This window comes from Thermobia domestica, chromosome 15 (assembly GCF_964235325.1).
Source record: "Thermobia domestica chromosome 15, izTheDome1.hap1.1, whole genome shotgun sequence".
Taxonomy (NCBI): domain Eukaryota; kingdom Metazoa; phylum Arthropoda; class Insecta; order Zygentoma; family Lepismatidae; genus Thermobia; species Thermobia domestica.
The window spans coordinates 15,275,632-15,294,350 of NC_137468.1; the positions used below are offsets into that span (position 1 = coordinate 15,275,632).

Sequence of the window (18,719 nt, forward strand, 5' to 3'; positions counted from 1 at the left end):
TTCTTTCATCGCTCGTTATTACTATTTCATCCCCATAGCGCTCACGCAACTTCATCTTTATTGTTGGTATGCTGATCGAGTAATCTGACGCTACTTCGCTCAGTTCATTCATTGAGAATTGGCAACCATCACTTTCTTCAAGAAATGAGTATATAACCTGCATACCTTGGGTGATTTCATCACTTTGAGGACGTCCTGGCGTTGATGTAGAAGCACTTATATTTTGGAAGTTTTTTCAACAAGCATAGTGATATTTCGGTTGCACGACCTCAATCTTCACTGTGCCGATTCTTCCATAAACTTCCCGTCCCCATTTGTCTCTCCGTTTAAGGGCAATTGTTTCCACTGATTTCTTGAAACTATTCAGACCTAGCAACACGAATTTTTCTGTTCACATTTTTCTTACTTAGATCAGCAGCAACTTTCTCACAGCAGAAAAAACAGACACCAACAAAATCGAAACTACCTGTTGATCTTAACCGTTTCTGTGGTGAGTAGGCAAATTCATCTTCCGTTTCTCCTGACTCTCTTTTAGCCTTATGGACATAAAATGATTTTGTATACTTCTTCCTGCAGGATCGATGGACTACTATCCTGCTATCTTCCTTTACCAACTTGTACTTCCCATCTCCTCTTTCTTTGCTACACTTTATAATAGTCTGTATAGCTGCAGGACTTGGAACTACTTTTTCACTCTCCACTAGTTCATCACAAATAAAACACAGGTCGTAGGTTTTCCCGTCATCACCTTCACAATCAGTGTCACACATTTTCAGTTCGCAAGTTATTAGATTTTTGCTCAGCTTCTACGGTATCCCAAAGCTTCCTTTACGATGTGGATTCATCATCCAGCTCACAAATACCCTGAAAGTAAAAAAGTAAACAGTAGTCAATGCAGTGGTTATTTATATTGCATACTTTATTAAATATCGATTCGTGATTTTCAAAAACTCTTGCAAAACAACAAAATAACATATAATGTATCAACGCCTTCAGTAAATGAAGTAACTAATGCTGTATTAAACTATTCTTTAATAATCTCAGAATGAGATTCAAATTAAGAACCAAGTCGTGCTGATGACATCATTAGTAAAATATTTATTCACAGAAGTGCTACTACCCTTAAAAGAAGACCCAACTACATAAATCAGGGAACGTAAACTCACGCATGAAACGAGTACCAGCAGAAGTTACAAGATGACTACACATTTAAAAAATATGAAACACACAATTTCTTCACAACAAACGTTCCGTAAACACTAAATCTTAATATTTCTTTAATGATCGACATTCGTTAACTTTTCTTAAATAGATATCGACTCCAACAATGTAAACAAAAAAGTTTCACATCTTTTGATCTCTCATCTGGTGATCTTCATGCCAACTTCCAGTTAAATCTGATCTAAACCTATATCTTGAATTACATTACAGTTTCATCTACAGACAGCAACTAAGAAAGATTTTCTCAAAATGTTAAAAGAACAGGTCGCAGCTTTCATTAGAATTGCAAGATTGTCCAAAAAGCGTTATGCTGATATTAAACTATTCTCCATCACAAAAAACAACTGCACGTATTTATAATAAACATTTTTATATTAAAAACTACTTGTTTTATCAATTTGATATTAGCTTTAATCGATTCAGCGTACCTCAAAACCTATTAGCAGACACCCTATATGACATACTTTTTAAGTTTTTACTATTCATCCAGTTCCCCCTTTCCCCCCCCAAAAAAAACGAATTTCCACCCCCAAAACGAATCCCCCCTCGAATTTTTATGGACTCATTACATTCTTAAATCCAATACCAAATGTGACTCTTGACCAAACTTCCATGTTGGGAATATTTTTTTTTTCATTTTTTCACGATTTCCCCCTCCCCCCAATAAAACGACTTTCCCCCCCTCGAATTTTTATGGACTCATTAGATTCTTAAATCCAATACCAAATGTGACCCCTGACCAAAATTTCATGTTGGGAATATTTTTTTTTTTCAGAATAACACTTTTTAAGTCAATTTTTCCTGTACTAAATATGCTGTGATGTTACAGGAAAATAATATTAATTTGGAACAAAATCTATATTTTTTCTTTCCCGTAGTTCCTAATAAATATCACTTGAGCCACAATATGTATAAAAGAACACTAAAACGTAAATATTATTTATTTATTTTACCTTCATTTAGTGTTCAGGATACAAACTTTTAATTCCTTTAACATGAATTATTCTGAGGACTTCCTAATCTTCTACCTATCATCTTATCATTTTTGCAAGATTGTCACTAAGGGAAACAAACAATAATAAAATAATAATAATAATAATAATAATAATAATAATAATAATAATAATAATAATAATAATAATAATAATAATAAATTTACAATTTCCTTTTCTTCCTTTTTTTCTATACAAAATCTGCTCGGTTATTGCACCTCTGATCATATTCCTAAGACCAGTACAGATAGATAATAGTACAAACTATCTAAAAAAAAATGCTCATAATAATGAAATATACAACATACCGTTGTAAATTGACGGTATAATAAACAAGAGAATTATGTAATGATTGAAGTGAGAGTAAATATATCTGTTCATAGATCAAGAAACACAAGTAAAGATGATAGTAAAGTAATTTATAGTAGGATTCATGGTCACTAGCATATATATAAATATTACGTTTCAGGGGATATACAACTAAGAATGATACAATTGTATATCATTTGTTAAAATTCAATTCTTTTTACAAATATGCTTGTAATATACTTTTACAAATATACTTTTAGAAGGCATTAACCTATTCAGTCCATAGGTGCACATATGTGCACCTGTTTTTTTTTCTTTTTTTGCTTCTATTCTGTGGCAACTGCTTTGTAACGTTTGTGTACCTGCCACCTGTGTTTATTACTAATCTTCTTCATTAGATAGCATCATATTTCAAGCGATAGTTACAAATAATGTGGACCGCTTTGTGCCAGCACTGAAGAGGTTATGAAGTAAATGATCACAGTGATCATATTCGTAACTAAATGAATGGTAATTTTGTCCTTGATTGGTTGGATTGAGTTATAATTACCGTCACGTACAGCAACAAGATTACATGAGACATGGATCTACAGCTTAAATTGGGATCCAAATCACATGAGATCCCACCGGGAAACGAACCTGGGTATCTCACGCCAAAGAGGTAAGCTAACCAAGTAGCTACACGGGAAATTAAATTTTGTCTTAGATGTGAATGAAATTGATGATGTATGTATGTTTCCTTGCACTTAAAACTATAGTAACCCGTTTCATATTGACTCGTTGTCAAGAATGAACGTTAAACTCTAGGCAGCCAAAGTGCACCAGCTATCTCTGTTTCAAATATCATGATCTTAAATTTAGAAGAAAAGTAGGTCGATGGCACTCTGAGAACGGAGAAACCTTTTTTTAAATACAAGGTATTAGTGCCTAGCCCTTATGCAACCCACTTGCAGTCAGTGTAATGTGGGTTGCAGTACGGCTAGGGTTTACTGAATGTTAAAAATTCCCTGGCACAAAACAAAGAAACATCTTACAAGTAGACCTCACCACTTCGCCGTTGCTTTAGCAAAAGGAAACGACTACTGTCCTAGAGTAGGGTTGAATATAAGATATTGACAAAAATTTTAGCTGCTAATGAGCACTAGAAATATGGGGAAAAGGAAATAGAAACATGAATGTGGGAAAGCCATCTACAGTATTATTTGATAGTTGCAAGACCGATATTTTTTCGAAATAGATGGAGGAACAATAGTTATGACTTCAACTATGTAAATCGAGTTAGGAGGGATGTTTTTATGGCATTCCAGATCATGGCCGCCATCTTGAAATCCGCCATATTGGATCGACGTCAACTTTTTTAAATGGAAAGAGGGCCATGTGAGGTATCAAACAACAATGATTTTTTCCACCATACACTAATTACTTTGTCCATATCTAGAACGGTTTACAACTTACAGTTATTTCAATGTTGAAAAATTCGTTCTTTGTAGAAGATAACAGATAACTATAGTGACAATGAATAATAGCTCCAGATATAGCATTCTTACTGGACAAAATTACGGCAATTCAAGAAATGCAAGTCCTCAGCATTGATAAAATGGACAAAACAGAATTTTGCAGAGTACCATGAGCACCAAATAAAAAATGAAGCGTCACAAATATCACAAAAGTTAATGCCGGAAATATTGAAAGCGTGCTTCTTCGCCACTTCGAACCATTCGATCGGCTCATCAATATATACTGATTTAAATGCTTATTTAATCATTCCTGTGAAGCGGGGAGGCTGAAATTGATTGTACACAAGGGAATGCAGAGTGACAATATCTCTGTCATGCAGGTTTGAATGGAAATGTTCGTCCTTTATTACATAATCACATATAGTACGCCAATGTTTTGTATTGTCTAAAAAAAATACATGGAAAGGTTGAAATATGCCGGTTGTACCTTTTGGAATTTGTCACACTTCCACTGATTTCCCAGGTGGAGATATTGTACTTCGCACCTCTTCATTATTAAATAATTCTCAGGTATCCAGCATAAGTGAATTCCTGCTCCCTGTATTCGACCAAAAGCAATTCACATATCATTCAGCTTCCACACTAGCTTCTTGATTGTTTATCTCATGATGTGCCTCCTCTAGAATATCCAGAGTGTATTCCATTTCGAATTCCAATTCTTCATCTGCTAGGAATCTAATTATGTCATCTGCGATTACTCTTTTCTGTTCTGATATATTTGTTGCATTGTGCTTGAACCGTAATGTCTGTAACTGCTGCAGGAGGTACATAGCAATGTTTGCCTTATTTAACGCCATGGTGTGCCGCTTTTTTAGTCTAGAATTGTTGCCTGCACACACTCTCCCTAACACACCTACACGCACGCACCTCACAGAATTACAGGCTTAATACAATAAACGAAATAACTATTTCTCAAACACTTCCAAGTTCACGGGTAGAACTCACAGTGAAAATAATATATTTCCTGCACTTGTCTCCTTACAAAGAGTTTGTCGCTGTAGAATGGTACACGATTCACGTAAGCTGCTACCGTATACCGTAGCTGCTACGACCAGGAATGCCATTGGCAACCAATATTGCTATTCTCTTCATCGTGCTTCCCCAACTGCTTATAGTTTCAGTTTGAATCTACAAACGCACACACGAAGTGGCGAGGTCAGAACCACTTTATGAATGCTGAGGACTTTCGTTTCTTGCATTGCCGCAATTTTGTTCTGTAAGAATGCTGTCTCTGGAGCTATGTTCATTGCCACTGTAGTTATCTGTTATCTGCTACAAACAACGAACTTTTCAACATTGAAAGAACTGTAAGTCGTAAACCGTTCTAGATATGGACAAAGTAATTAGTGTATGAGATTGGGTGGAAAAAATCATTGTTGTTTGATACCTCACATGGCCCTCTTTCCATTTGAAAAAGTTGACGTCGATCCAATATGGCGGATTTCAAGATGGCGGCCATGATCTGAAATGCCATGAAAACATCCCTCCTAACTCGATTTACATAGTTGAAGTCATAACTATTGTTCCTCCATCTATTTCGAAGAAATATCGGTCTTGCAACTATCAAATTATATTATAGATGGCTTTCCCACATTCATGTTTTTATTTCGTTTTCCCATATTTCTAGTGCTCATTAGCAGCTAAAATTTTTGTCAATATCTTATATTCAACCCTACTCTAGGACAGTAGTCGTTTCCTTTTGCTAACGCAACGGCGAAGTGGTGAGGTCTACTTGTTAGGCAAACAGCTAGCCGATGATCAAAAGTGAATAGATTCACAATCAGTATATTATTATTGTTTACCGAATTTTGCTGTTTGCTACATAACTTACTAATTGTACTTCCATAACATGTTTTAATTTAGAAAGAAAATTACGTCGATGACACTGTACGAACCAAGAAGCTTCTTTTTAAATACCTGTATTAACTATTATCACCTTCTCCTTATGCAACCACTTACAAGCAATGTAATGTGGGTTGCAGGGCATCTAAGGTTTCAATTAAATCCTCAAGGTCCCTGGCAAAAAAACACACACGGAAGCGTCTTAGCTGTATTCACTGCTGTATTCACTATCAGCATATCATTATTGTTGAAACAATTTTACTGTTTCCTCCACAGCTTCCTCCGAACAGAAGAATTTTTTTAATATGTCGCCCACAGAAAGCAAAAGGGCGACGCTAAAATGCAAATTTCTTAGGAGATGAATAAAAACGAATGAGCTGAGCTGATTTTAGTTTAGTGTCCCTTTCAGCAGCGAGGCTCTGTGAGACGTGGACCTACTGATTAACGTGGAATCCGAATTACACGACCTCCCGCCGGGAATCGAACCCGGGTCTCCCACGCCAAAGGCGCGTACGCTAACCGCTTAGCCACGGAGGAGCTCTAAAAACGATGAAACACTAATTAATTCCGATTCTTTCTTTCTTCTAGAACTCAGTTTTCACTGCAGACCTTTCATATTGTCTCCTTTCTGCACAACATTAAACATGAAATGGGTAGTCAGGATGCGCACTTAGTTGGAAATTAAGGAAACTGGAGCTTAGCACCTTTCTGCTTTCCTGGGGCGACATGGTATTAGCAACTAATCCTTATGCAACCCACTTACAACCAATGTAATGTGGGTTGCAGGAGGATTCAGGTTGAATTAACTTAAAATTCCCTCGAACATAGCAGGGAAGCGTCTTAGTGAAACATTTAGCCGATGATCAGAAGTGTGGAGATACACAGTCAGCATATCATTGTTGCGGGTCGAATTTTGTTGTTTTCTCCATAATTTCCTAATTGTTTTCACGACGCACATGGAACACCGGACTGGTAACGCCATCCCGTTTGCTCCATTCTGGACCAACCCAGACGAATTTTAAATTTAATTTACTAATTAATAGCTTTTTAATTACGGATATGACAGAATAGAGTTTTGATTCTACATATTAAAAAAACACGTACACTCCATAAAAATACTTAATATATACACATTGTATAAAACAATCAATAATTAACTCTTGCTTCAATCAGATTATCGTCCTTACAAGAAAGAACTACACTAACAATATTATGATTAGCTTCCTCGAGTGAAAATTGGCCGTAATTATAATCGGTTTATTTAAAAACAATACGATAAAAAATAGGTATGACTTATGAAGAGCATTCATCTTTTCTATAGGTATTTCAAATGTAATACTTATCTCCAAGTATTTACGTGTCATGATTAACCTTTGACAAAAAGATCTCATTCCACTCAATTATTTCTTCTTTATTTCTCATATTTTTTCACTTATCAGTAGAAATTAAAAGAAAATAGAGTTTTGCTTCAGAGTCTAAAATCATATCGTTTCTCACTAATTAAATTTTGTTTCATCATTTATCTCTTACAAATAGAAATAGTATTACATTTCTAAAACATTGTTATCTTGTAATCTTGTAGATGAGAGTGGATCTAATCTATTTCTGTTTCTTTATAGGATTTTAATTACTAATCTTTTGCAATTAAAAATAAAATTATGAGCTCTCTTGCAGCTCCAAACATCTTGGTTCAACATAACAGAAAATTTGGTTCTACACGTGTTCGTGTATTATTGCTGGCAACCTTCACAAACAATAATATTTTAAATTTAATCTTCAGGTTTCATTTAACGCATTGTAGTATGAAACGATAACCTCACGATAGTGAGAACAATGTATTTTTTTAAAAATTATTTTTTTGTAAACGAGTGTCTTATTCAAGTACTGTGAGTTAAAATTTTAGTGTATATTCCACCGTTGGCTCACCGAATGAACAATTATCTGTGTAATATGGTTAGAAAGATTACCAGGCTTGTTAACTGCTAAGATACTATCAACAGAAGAGAAAATTTGCTTAAATCTAATCAGTACCAAGAGGTCGAAACACAAGTAAATTGGAAAAGGAAGCACGGGCGTAAAGAAGGGCACCGCAGACCCCGCATTGCGGGGGGACTTCAAACCATAAAGGGGCCCCAAATCATAATGTGGGACTTAGAGAAGGGGCCCACTCCACGCTGTCGGCGGGAAGGCCCCCAACCTTTAGTTACGCCACTGAAAGGAAGCATAATTAGAAATAATCCAAATCGATTATACTGTAAGAACTCTGTAAGTTAGCACATACTTTACAGATAGAAAAAAATAGATACAAAGATTATGCACAAAGTAATACACTTTTAAATGTAATTTCTATAATGTAAAGTAAAGTACTTTAAAACAAAAATGAAAAATGGAAAGAAATGTTTCCGTTTAACGTTCCATGATTATACCCTTTAGGCTAAGGGAGACGGATGATTAAGGCAAGTGAATGATAATGGAAGAATTGGTGGAATGAGAAAGTGGGAGGAAACGGAAGCACCCGAGAAAACTCACAGACAAGATGTTGTCCACCACAAACTTACTTGACTGGAGCTCGAGCCACGGACCCCACACACTAAAGGTAAGCGCTCTACCACTGAGCCCTGTGTCTCTCAGGACTTTTAAACAAATTTGAAGAAAATACTGCAATCAAAGCATTACAATCCCGGTTTATTTCAATTTAAAAAGATAATATTTTCCCATATTACTACAAGCGAACAGAGAAACCAAAATGTTACATGCATTCTACAGTCTTAAAGAAACAATTTATGGTTCAATTTACAGCTTATAATTACAAGAGATATTAAAGCTACCACGGACGTGATAGAGATGTATTGAAACTATACATAATTACTGTTGCGACCAAGTCTTCGTCTCACCGTATATTATAGATTAAAATCTTTCCTAAATACAGGCTTAAATTGTTTACATTTATCAAATTTAGCTATTTACAAGTTGTATGTGCGTAAAGAGTATACGTGTCACTGTCAGGAAAAGGGAAACAACAACAGATATAATTTGCTTGTTAAGTTAGATATACGAGGTGCACACGAAAAGAACATGCCGTTTTGCTCTAAGGTTCATATTTCTTTTTCATTTCAGGAAAGCAACTGCGACACCGGAGACCTCTATCTTTCGTCTTTAAGCAGTGCAAGTTTTGTTTACTAGATGACAGCAGTTGTCAAAATGCCTAAAGGAGTAAGATGTGATTCTGATACTGTCTGTGGACATGGAATTTTCAGTTGAAGAGCAGGCATATACAGGATATTAGCAAAATTTGTCACAGCCAAGAGCGTCGATTCTGGGGGGCCTGGGAACCCCTCAAAGCTCATGTGGCCCCTATTGTATTTATGAATATACAACATTTGGCATAATTTCAATGCAATTTGTCTTTAAAACCTCATATATATATACCTTCTGCATCTCAATAGTTCCCCCCCCCCAATTTACAGAGAAATCGGCGCCCTTGGTCACAGCATTTTTGGAATTGATTCATCACATCAAATTAAGAAAAAAATTTATATGGACCTGTGGTCGAAAATGCATAGTTTGGTAGTTATGCTGAAAACATGAAAAAAATGAACTTTAAAGGTCCATTGTTCCACTACCATAGGACCGATCGCAGTTGGGTGAAGACATCATTGAGGAACTAGTATGTGACCTATCCAAATATCTATCTTTCGGAACCTCCGATATTTGCACAATCATTTTAGAGAGACTGTTTGGGAGAATTTGATCACTCTCTACTTACCTCTCTAAAAATTGGTGTGCAAGTATTGGAGCATTCTTAAACATGAATATTTGGAAAGTTCACATACCGGTTTTTAAGTGATGTCTTGACCCGACTACGATAGATTCGATAGTAATGGAGCTATGAACTTTTAAATTTCCCTTGTTTCTCATTTTCAGCACCCTATAACTCCGAAACTATCCACTTTTGAGTACAAGTCCATATGAATCAATTTTGTTATTGTAATATGAGGAATTTGTTCCCAAAACATTGTACAATATTTTTGTAACATCCTGTATATGTTAGGTTTGTATATTGTTGATCCTTGGCTGTACAATGACGTTTTTTTTTATTTCGTTCACATGTGGCCCCAGGTAAAATGTAGTCTGCTTTTGTTGTCAGGTAGCACAGGTTGGCAGGTGCCATATAAATGGGCATACAAAATATATAATTTATAAATCAATAACTAACACATAGGTAGTAACAGTTAAATTAGAATACTTATAGTATATTACAATATATAATAGTGGTTCTTCAATATATACATATTTTCTGTAATTTGCCCACTTTTCCACTGGAACTGATGCTAGTTTACTTTAGAAAGGTTTACAGTACTTCTAATCAAGTTTTCCTAAATCACTTAAGGACGTTTTTTCGCATTAAAAGAACTCATAACTAAAGCATCTAACACCATCGATGACGTATAAGCTAGGCACATGACACAGGCTGTAACGAAAAGTAAAGGAGTGTAGCTACGTAAGCAGAAAGACTATACCACGAGCAGGTCCGCAGATAGTAGATACGTCTCGCGAATATGTTCAAAGATGTGGCAACACCGCAACTCTCTCATTTGCTATCAGTGTTTAAAGGAAACTCAATGCGCCGCCTCATATGTCATAAACGCTGTCTCTTAGCATAGTTGAAACTGTCTACGAACAATATTGTTTCAAAGAAGAAACGGATTAACTATTTCTTTTCTCGTGGTAACAGTTGTTATGGGCAGATTTAGAATGAAATTAAACCATTAACTTTAAAATCATTGCATTCAACAAAAAACTTTGCGTTTTTACGCTTTTTTTGTTTCGACTCTAATTTCAGAATATAACGGACATTAAAACGCATTTATAGATGAAAGTCTGTAGGCAACATTACAAGAGAGAAGTTAAGTCAACACAAAACGTAGAAAGACCTATTTGTGGAATCTCCATATGCTATAACACTGTAATTACCTTATCAGAACTGCCACTCGACTAGGTTCATTACACATTTATGCATTTCGTACGACAGTTCGTTGATGCAAAGTTTCCCTCCATATCCCCGGGACGTGTGTGTGTTTGTGTGTGTGTGTGTGTGTGTGTGTGTGTGTGTGTGTGTGTGTGTGTGTGTGTGTGTGTGTGTGTGTGTGTGTGTGTGCGTGCATGTCTCTGTGAGTGTTTTCTCTGTATATGTTTGAGACGAGAGGCACACAATGCCTTCAAGTAGTGTGCGATCGTTAAATTAGAGAACGCTATTGAAGATTCCTGTGGTTGTTCAGTAGCGACCCAAGAATTTATGGTATGTTCCACACTCGTAAGCTAAGGGAAAAATTAATACGCGTATCATGTACTACATATATACATAAATTAATTTGTAATTTTAGACATCCCACTGTCTTCTCTTCTTCATCGAAGGTCTCTCGGAGCGTCGTGAAGGGACACAGTTTTCTATCTACTCTATGCTAATTGAAGCAAGCGTCTCCGATATTCCACCATGCTACTCAATATAAATTGTGTGTATGTCTGTCTGCCTGCTTCATGATAACTTTCTTAAAAATTTATCTAATTTTAATGACAATTGATATAATCTTTCCTCCAGACTTGAGCCTCTCACGCTCCCACCAAGCGCGCGTTTCTTGGATAACGTTTCGGGTTCGATTCCTAGTGATACAACTTTGAATTATTCTTTTAGTTTTACGTTCCACGCATGTGGTTCGAGGCTTATGAATGAAATAGTGGAATGAAGACTATGGTGCAAAACGGAAGAACCCCGAGAAAACTCACACATACAATAAAACCACTCGCTGCGATCTGGGATCGAACTTGGGCCCTACGCAGGAAACATGAGCATTGTACTACGAGAGCACCTTGAAATATGGACAACCCATTATACTAGTTCAGATTCCAGTTTAAACCTAGGACCATGTCACATATAGCCTCGCTTCTAAAAAGGGACTCTAAAGTCTAACTAACCAATAGGCCTATATCAACTTTCTTCCATGGTTAAGAAATAAGCTCTCTTGTTATTTGGTGAAATACCTTAATCATAGAGGAGTTAACGGGGTTAAATAAATCCCAAGTTGAAAGTTCGACCCTCCAAGTTAATGAGATAGTAATGCAATTTTCCTCAATAAAAATGGGATAATAATGTATTTCTCTCTTCGCCCACTTCGGTTGCAATTCTCATAATACGTGTAAAGCGTATCTAATATACATATTTTGTGCAGTACAATCCCGGTTAGACGTAGCGCAGATGCGAAAATCTCTCGGTATAAAGTCCCACGATTATGAGCATTAGGAGGCGGATAATTAAGAGGCCTCATCCCGTCGAAATTAAAATACCGCTAATTTTACAGTAATTATATAATATCTTCAAATAGGTAAAAGATAACCGAAATGCGGAACAAGAGCGCCCTAGACAATATCATTTTACATGAGATACTGTTATCATGACTCACTTATCTGCTTTGGATTTCGAGCCATATTGAAAATCGGCATTTATTTTCGCGTTTCTAAACGGCTGAAAACGAAAGGCCACTAGGTGAGTTGTGATAACGGTATTTCATGTAAAACAATATTGCCTAGGGCGCTCTTGTTCCACATTTCAATTATCTTTTATCTATTTGAAGATATTACATAATTACTGTAAAGTTAGCGGTATTTCAATTTCGCCGGGATGAGGCCTCTTAAGGCAAGTGGATGATGATGGAAGAATTGGGGAAATGAGAATGTGGAAGGAGACGGGAGTACCCCGAGAAAACCCACTGACACGATGTTGTCCACCACCAACTTACTTGACCAGGGATCAAAGCGGGAAGCCACGCACCAGATGTAAACGCTCTACCACTGAGCCATCTTGTCCCCATGGAAGGACTTAGTAATAACTGCTACCTTGCGCAGAGGAACCCAGTAGAAGCTTTGACAAAAATTATGAGTAGAAGAAGAAGTCTAGAACTGTTGGAAACACGTAAAAGCCGGCAAACATCCATTCCTATCAGCAATGACCGTTATTGGTTATACATTTCTGTGTTAGAAGTATGTTTCGTCCGATATATCGAGTTCACTCAGCGTGGCTTGTAGTGAATGTTCCAACATTAGTCTTTTTACATCTTACATAGCAGCTCAAAGCACAAAAATCTATGTATTTCGCTTATTTTTATTCTAATAGATGACATAACATGTTGAAGATTGAAAACCACCTCTAAACTTATACTGTGATGCCATGGAAGCGAGCTTTCAAGCGTATAGCCGACCGTCGTCAAAGTGACGAACGCAGCAGTGAAAATTGTAACACGAAACTTCAAATTAACGTTAGGAAGTTGGTTGTATTTTCCTCTTATTTGTCTTGTAAATAGCAATTGCTGTCTTTTTCTTTGAAAAACTTGACCAAGCTTAAATCGCAAATGTGATAATGACTAATAAAGCTACTAGCTCGGAAATCAAAAGCCTGCACAGGAAGATATTTTTCATGTGTACTAAACACATTCATTAAAAGCTTTTCCAACGGATATGTTCTATAGCTTATGTATGACATTTGCTTTAAAAAGTTCAAAACCCAAATTTTAATAACCACTAATGCGAAAATCAAAGACCTGCACAGTAAACATTCACATGCTTAAAAATGAAATTAACTTAACATGATTATGTCCTTTAAGCTAAGGGAGGAAATGGCTAAGGAACTGAATTATGATGGAAGGAAAAATTGATGGAATAAAAATGTGAAAAAAAACGGTAGTATCCGAGAAAACCGACACACGCGATGCTATCCACCACAAATTTACTTGGCCGGGGATCGAACGAATTATCACGTACATAACGAATATATGATAAAGACAAAAAATCGATAATTTTGTTTTGTGAGGTTGGCAACTCTGATCCCTAGCGACGCTCGCGACATCTGTTCAGAACTACGAAGATTGGACCATGGAGTCTTATGACAGAGCTTAAATCCCCCATGCTTGAAGTAACATGAAATTAAATTGACTATGTGCTTTGTACATATTGCTACTTCTTGAAACTATTATATGAAATTAAAATACTACCTGAAACCATTTAACACGACAACACAGCACATTGTTAAACAAACATACGTAAACAAACTATGTCGATTTAATAAACGTAAAAGCTAACAAGAAAAGTGTTTTATACCAGTTTCTATTCTGTGTTTTAGTTAATTTGTTTACGAAAAAAGAGATTTCGTTACCACATCTAACAAAAAAGTACTTGATTGAAATAACCTGATTTCTTAATTATTTTCTTGAAACATTTAAATTCATGCAAGAAAGAATTCTTCCAGGTTCTCTCTTTAGTTAAGGTAGATCACCACCCGGAAGTCAGTACATATTTTAGCTCATTCCCTTAACTACTGCGCAATGAAACATTACATATTATAAATATTGTACTATAAGATAGAGTATTGTTTCAGCTACAACACAAGACACTGATTCATTTGGTTGTATCTTCTGATATCGAAAAAGGTAACATATAAAAGAAAATATTTGATTCATTTTGCAATGAGCACACAAGATGGCACTTGCTGTTAGATCTTACTAGAAGTGCTCAAATTTATGAAATGTTTATTTGTGTGTGTAAAATATTTTAAATTAACGATCTTATTACGAAATAGATATATTGTTTGACCGTTTTTCGTGTTATTTTTCACATTTTATTTAAATAGTAATTTACATTTAAGGAAATAGAGTTTGAGAAGAAACTTGCGCAGAACGCCATAATGCGGTGTTGCCAAATGTGTACGTTTACTGTGGTAGTCAACCTGGATAAGAATATTCCTGGATCCTTGCATTGCGGTTCGAGAAGCGGGACTTAGCTGTGAATTGCGGTAAGGATCGAAAATTAATTTCTCGATTAAGTATCCCAGCAGAAATCCATGATTATTCCCTTTATTATCTGACATTAATAAAAAAAATTACACTATCTGGTAACACCGCACTATTTAGCATAGCACCGAGAGTACCAAAGATGTTATAAAATAGAATATCTGCCCATATGTATCTTAATTCTTTTAAATTAATGAAACCAAAAAAACAACCGTGCATCGGCACGTCTGATTCGCTACTCTCGTTTCCGCCTTCGCCTGATTTGCTACTTTTGTTTCCACCATGATTGTTGGCTCAAAACATTGCGATCTTGTTGGGCGGAGTGGGCAGAGTAAGGGTGGCGAAACTATGACGTATGGCTTCACGATTTTTTGTAAGGGCAGATCCTTTATTTTATAACATCCTTGGAGAATACCTAGTGATCCACCTAAGTCAAGAGGTAAATGTAATAAAACATTTTACCCAAACGCACCAAAACTAGAGAAAAGGTAATAAAATAATGATGTTTCCCGCATTTAGTAGCTAGCAAAGTAATATAAGTAGCTAACAAATGGAGAATTCCTTTATTCGTACGTAGAATCCAATGTCGTATTCAAAATTTAATCAATGGAAGCTTCAAACACTCAATCTTATATTCTTTCAGGATACAATATTATACACATATTAGTATAGTAATTGTTTATTTTTCCATAATATCTTGCTCAAGAGGTGTTAACACGTCAAATAATTCCCTTTGAATACACCATTGATAAAAGATAAACGGTTTCATATTAACTAATGAACTAGGTGTCTATATTGAAACGATTTTATGGGTAGAGTCAAATAATGGACCGTGATTTATCTCTTCACCAATTTATTATAAAATTAAGTCTTTCGTGTCTACAAAAGTTCTAATAACATATTTTCTCTATAATGACCAAGGTTTGTAGGTTATAATGTTCTGTACGGGTAACCCCTTAGCTTCATAGCAGCCTCCAGGGTTCTCAAGGATTCGGTTCTAGGGAACCTCAGCTCATAGCAGCCTTTCCGAGGTACGGTGTTGTTTAAGATGATCCAATTAACTTCATGGCAGCCTCCAGGGATTAGTTGCGGTTAGGATAACCCCTTAGCTTCATAGTAACCTCCAAGGTTTAGGATAGGTTACGATCAGTTGGATGACTGATGCTAGGTTCCTCCGTGGTCCCTCTTTTATGTATCCTCCTCGGATGGCTCGTCCTCCTTCGGATCTTTTCGTGTGGTTCGTCTCCTTTCGGTTTTCTTGGTGTCTTCCTCTTTAGTGTATCGTCTGTTTTTGTAAACAATGGCACTTGTCGTTATACATGTGGTTTTGTTGTAATGTGGGGATCCTTACAATGTATTTGTCATAATTTCAGATGTCACACACTAAATAAGAATATGGTGTTGTGCATAACTTAATATGACCATTGACGTAACTAAGGAAGAGGCAAATGGGGCTGGTGACCCGGACGCCATATTAGACTGCGCAAAACGACAAATACTTATTTTCACTACAAGGCAAGGAAAGGAATTTTAGCAAACTAAAGATCATAGAAAAAATCTCAGAAACTTAACAGGACAACAACGACTCACCAATCGTAAGATCATATTGATAGAGCATAAGTTAGCTTCAAAGCTATCTTTTGAGGACACTGTAAAAACCTTTGCAGCCAAAAGAGCCCGAAAAGTTAAATTTTAGTTCTACTTTTTGTGTTTTCATTAACTTATATCAATTTAAGAGATTTGCAAAATGTCCGAATATAATAATCAAGACAACAGCTTGATTGTTTGTAATAATTAAATATTCTATTTTATAGCAACAAACTGTTGATTCATTCTATACATTATGCACATCCCAATATAATTCCAAAAGCATTGTGATATTCAGTTATTATGATAGGACTATAAGAACATGTCAAGCATGCTACTCTCAGTTTATTTGGCAATCAAATACTAATTAGTTTGGTATTTTATCTTGTAGTAAAAGTTAAATTTGAAATTAAGCTTTACCACTTGAACAAAATATGAAATAGCAGAATTACTGCGTGATACCAACATCATATGTACTCCGGGAGCGTTTTGATTTCGATGGTCAGGGGCAGTGTTTCTTCCAGACATGTTTTTCGGGAGGCACTCCCCCCCCCGGAGCTCTGAGAGTGCCCCCCGGACAAGACCAAACCATATGTCTATAATATAATAATAAATAAAATAGTGCCAGCAGTGCCTACCCGGAATACTACGTGTGCCCTCCCGGAACACTTTTTCTGAAAGAACGACTGGTCAAGGGGGAAGGGAACTAAGGCGAGTTCTTGTTCCGGGCAACAACTAACCTAGTTGCATCGCTGGATATGACGAATATCAAATGCCGCATTGTGAGAATCTGGAAAATATTACTGCATATAGAAACGTCCTAGAGAAAAGCCAAGACCAATCTTGGGTATGATATATTCTTCCAATGTTTAAAAGCATCAAGCTATAAAGATTCTTGATTGACGAAGAAAACAATTGGGGTATCACGTAGATAGGAAATTATGCTAAGTTGGAAAGCTTTTATGGCGCATTTGAAGGCGGTGCTACGAAATCCCTTTAAACTCTGTTAGCATATCAGAGGGTTCCAGTGTTGCCATGTCTTCTGGTTAGCCACACCCCTTACTAGCCATATCGGGCGTACCACTATAATAAATAAACCATATGCATATACATAATGATATAATCATATTGTAATAATATTAATTCAACTTATTATACTAAGCGTAGAACACATTGTAAAGAAACAGAGAATAATCGTAAAAGTTATTTGAATTACACTTTTGATTATCTGACGTAAGGTGTCGGAATTTCTTTAACAACTTAAGTGTGTTGCATTACTATCTTGTTAAACACAAACCCCTCGTATAACCAATAAATAAATAATATAATTTGATGTCAAATATCAAATAATTATCTTCTGTAGGATATCGAACTACAGGGTTTAGTGAGAGTGTTCTAAAATATATATATCAGCGGCATATGCAAAGGAGGTTTTCTGGGTTTGAGCCTCCTCTTCCTTGAAAAGATATGAAAAATAAGTATTTATCTATTAAGGTATGTATACAAAAATGCTAGGATTATGATTGTTCAGCGAAGGCCCGTATCCACGGGGGGTCAAGAGGGGGCCGGGCCCCTCCCCTAAATTTTGGCTGGCCCCCATAAAATTTTACGGTAGGCTTGCAAATGAACTATAATATGGTGATGAAGTATAATATGATCGAGTCGGGCCCCCCTAAATTTTTGAGCTGGATACGGACCTGGTTCAGCGGTAGAGCGCTCGCTTCTGGTTCCGAAGGATCCTTGGTTCACTCCCAGCTCGCTCCAAGTGGTATTTGTGATGGACTAACGCCGCGTAAATGGATTTTCTAAGGACTCTCCAGGTTTCCTCTCACTTTCTGCATTCCACCATTTCGTTCTTTATCATTATCATCATCATCACAGACTCCCTTTACCCTGGTGCATATTCCTGGGACGTTAAATTTTTTAAAAAAAGAGAGAAAGAAAGTATACCGAAATTCTAAAACGATTTGATCTTGAGATCTTAAACACCCTCCTGGTGAAACCCTGCATGCATCACTGCTTTGTGAGGATTTTCTTATATATATAACTAAAAACAAAGAATAAATATTTTTTTAAGAAATGAATAGCATTTTTTGGATTAGCATTTATATTTTGATTCAGCAGTACCCGTAAAACAATAAGCCCAATATTGCAATATTACCGCAGTAAAATGTTTGAACTAAAATATAGTACTTTCTTAGTTTTTTTTATTTCACCTTCGAACTTTGAATTTAATTGTTCACGTTTTCAGTTAAATGTGAGAATTTCTTTTTACGGACTTTCATTGTCTCTTGTGTAATAATCATTGAAAATTTATCTACGTTTATGTCTTCTACATTTCCTCGGAATGCAATAAAATTAATTTTCCTTTTTGCCTTTTCTTTTCAACTCAACTCACGGCACAATATATATGC

At 36.1% G+C, this 18,719-nt stretch overlaps 1 long non-coding RNA gene across 1 annotated transcript in view; it reads right to left on the minus strand.

Moving 5' to 3' along the window:
* Positions 1-302: 302 nt before the first annotated feature.
* The window catches only part of LOC145671815 (uncharacterized), a 288,536-nt gene continuing 270,119 nt past the window's right edge, over positions 303-18,719 (minus strand). The window contains exon 3 of the long non-coding RNA XR_014128531.1: positions 303-864. This is a non-coding gene — a long non-coding RNA (uncharacterized LOC145671815). The remainder of the gene's footprint in view (positions 865-18,719) is intronic.